This window comes from Sardina pilchardus, chromosome 5 (genome assembly GCF_963854185.1).
Source record: "Sardina pilchardus chromosome 5, fSarPil1.1, whole genome shotgun sequence".
Classification (NCBI taxonomy): Eukaryota; Metazoa; Chordata; class Actinopteri; order Clupeiformes; family Clupeidae; genus Sardina; species Sardina pilchardus.
The window spans coordinates 19393014-19395513 of NC_084998.1; the positions used below are offsets into that span (position 1 = coordinate 19393014).

General features: G+C 47.7%; 1 protein-coding gene across 1 annotated transcript in view; it reads left to right on the forward strand.

Annotated features, from left to right (window-relative positions):
* Positions 1-2500, forward strand: part of gria3a (glutamate receptor, ionotropic, AMPA 3a) — a 59189-nt gene that overhangs the window by 10561 nt on the left and 46128 nt on the right. The window lies entirely within an intron of this gene.

Genomic DNA, 2500 nt, shown 5'->3' on the forward strand with positions numbered 1-2500 from the left:
CGCTGACGGATGGGCGTCAGGAGAAGAGAAGGATGTGATGCGGGTGGAGACGCGTCGCGCATCACATCACACGGCCCCGCCGTCTTTTGAACTCAGAGGCGCAAGGCTTTGTTTCCCCCTGTTGCTTTCATGGTAAAGGCAAGCACAGTGCCTGCTGCAAGCACCATGGAGAATTCAAATCCCCCAGCAGCAGCAGTAGGAGTAGCACGAGGAACGCTTGTGTCTTCGTTTTTTTTTTTTTTTGCTCTGAGCAACTTTAGATAAAAGTGTTTTGCTAAATGTGACGTAAACGAATCAACAGAAGTGCACCGTCAGCAGTGGTAAAACATAATAAAAAACACACACGGCCCGTAAAGCGACTCTTTGTAAGTGTCTCTCCAGTGAAACAGGGAAAAGCTCTCCTGCAATCGAGCAACGCAGACATTATGTTTTAATGTTTACGCTTACGCATACAGTAAAGCCTAGTCATGCAGGCAGTCTTGACGCATAGCACAGGGATCTTCTATCTCCAGTATCTGCACAGAGTATTCGTCTGAGCAGAGCCGGGTTTGGAGGGGGTTAACCAGTGGCCATGGCACGGAGGGAGACTGGTTGTGACTGAGTGACTGATGACTGCCCTTGATTCCTGATTCACTTTTCGGGTCCGGCTAATGAAAGAGGCCAAGCAAAGGAGGGGGTGAGAGAGGGGTCAGTTTTGGGTGGAGATGAATGGCATTGAGTGAGTGGGAGTGCTGGGGTGGGGGATCGTTGGCAGGGGCAAAAGGGCTCTCAACACCAGTCTCCTCTCCAAAGCTTTGTTTGTTCCTCCCTCTTTTCTGTCTCTCTCCTTCTCTCTCCTTCTCTCTCCTTCTCTCTCTGTGATCATCTCACCTCTTGCATCACACTGTTTGCCCTGTCTGCTCTCCCCAGTCTGTTGCCTTCTCTTTCTGCTCTGTCGCTTTCTCTCTTTTTCCCTATCTCTCTTTCTCTTCCTTTCTCTGCTCTCTTTCTTTCTCTCTCTCTCTCTCTCTCTCTCTCTCTCTCTTCCTGTCTCTCTCTCTCTCTCCCCCTCCCTCACTCCGGCAGACAGGGATTGATTTTCTGACTGCCTTACTGATGTCCTCCTCTTTATCTCTCTAAGCAAGGACAAAGAGAGGAAGACATTCCGATCTCTCTCTCTCTCTCTCTTTCTCTCCATCTCTCTCTCTCCCTATCTCTCCTTTTCTCTATTTATTTTGTGCACTTTGCACTGCATTCTCCGCATGTCGTGAATTAGTGCCAGCAGATATGGAGTGGTGAGATGAGGAGGTCTTCTCAGAGAAAGCAAAAAGCTAAGGGTCACATATGTGATGGTAAGGAGAAAGGACAGATCTCTTCTCTCTCTCTCTCTCTCTGTCTCTCTTTCTCTGACTGTCTAACACACACACAAACACACACACACACACACACACACACACACACACACACACACACACACACACACATATACACATACACGCACACTTGCTCTGGCTGTCTAACACATACATACACACACACGCACACACACATCATCCACCACCCACCCACCCATCCACCCACACATACACACAGACACTGACACACATACACACACACACACACACTCACACACACACACACACACACACACACACACACACACACACACATTCCGAGACCTGCATAATGATGCCAAAGCAAAGACAGGGGCAGATGCAGCCCAGTGGAGGCTGGCTGCTTTCATCCTCTTGTATTAGTTTCCCTTTGTGCACATTATTGCCAGTGCAGCACTCAGACCTCAAAGTCAAAGAGAGCACGGTCTTATAGTCTGCATTGTAAATCTCTCACAGTAACATGGCTACTGACCAACTTCAATAATTCATCATTTAATCATTTGCAAAAAAAAAAAAAAAAAACATTTTTAATTCATCATTTCAAGCTTGAGATGACATCATGTAGGGTCGTAATGTAAAATCTGCATTATCAATGACTCTCTTCAGAGTAGTATAAATGCAGAGAGAGAGAAAGAGAGAGAGAGAGAGAGAGAAGAGAGAGACAGGGAGAAAGAGAGATAGAGAGAGAGGGAGAAAGAGATATACAGTATGCTTGGGACACGGTGCACGATGCCACAGGAAGTGCTGTGCATTTAGGGCAGTGAGCAGTCACTGATTCCCCTGTTAGTGATGGATGGCTGCTCAAACAGAAGCCCTCAGTCTGAAGGGGAAATAAAGGGCAGAGGGATCAGGCCGCCACATCACGGCTGCGCTCTCTCGCTCTCTCTCTCTCTCTCTCTCTCTCTCTCTCAGTCTCTCTCTCTCTCTCTCGCTCTCTCCGTTAGCATGTCGTCCGGCTAGCACCAGCGCGCTCTGGTTCTACTCTCCACTCACTCGCTTGTCGTTAAGTACGATCAGAACCACTGCTGCGTATTTGTGTGTGTGTGTGTATGTTTGTCGTTGTTTTTATGTTTGTTGTGTTGGTATTTCTTTGTCGCTACTCTCACCTTGTCGCATGATTGGTTTCT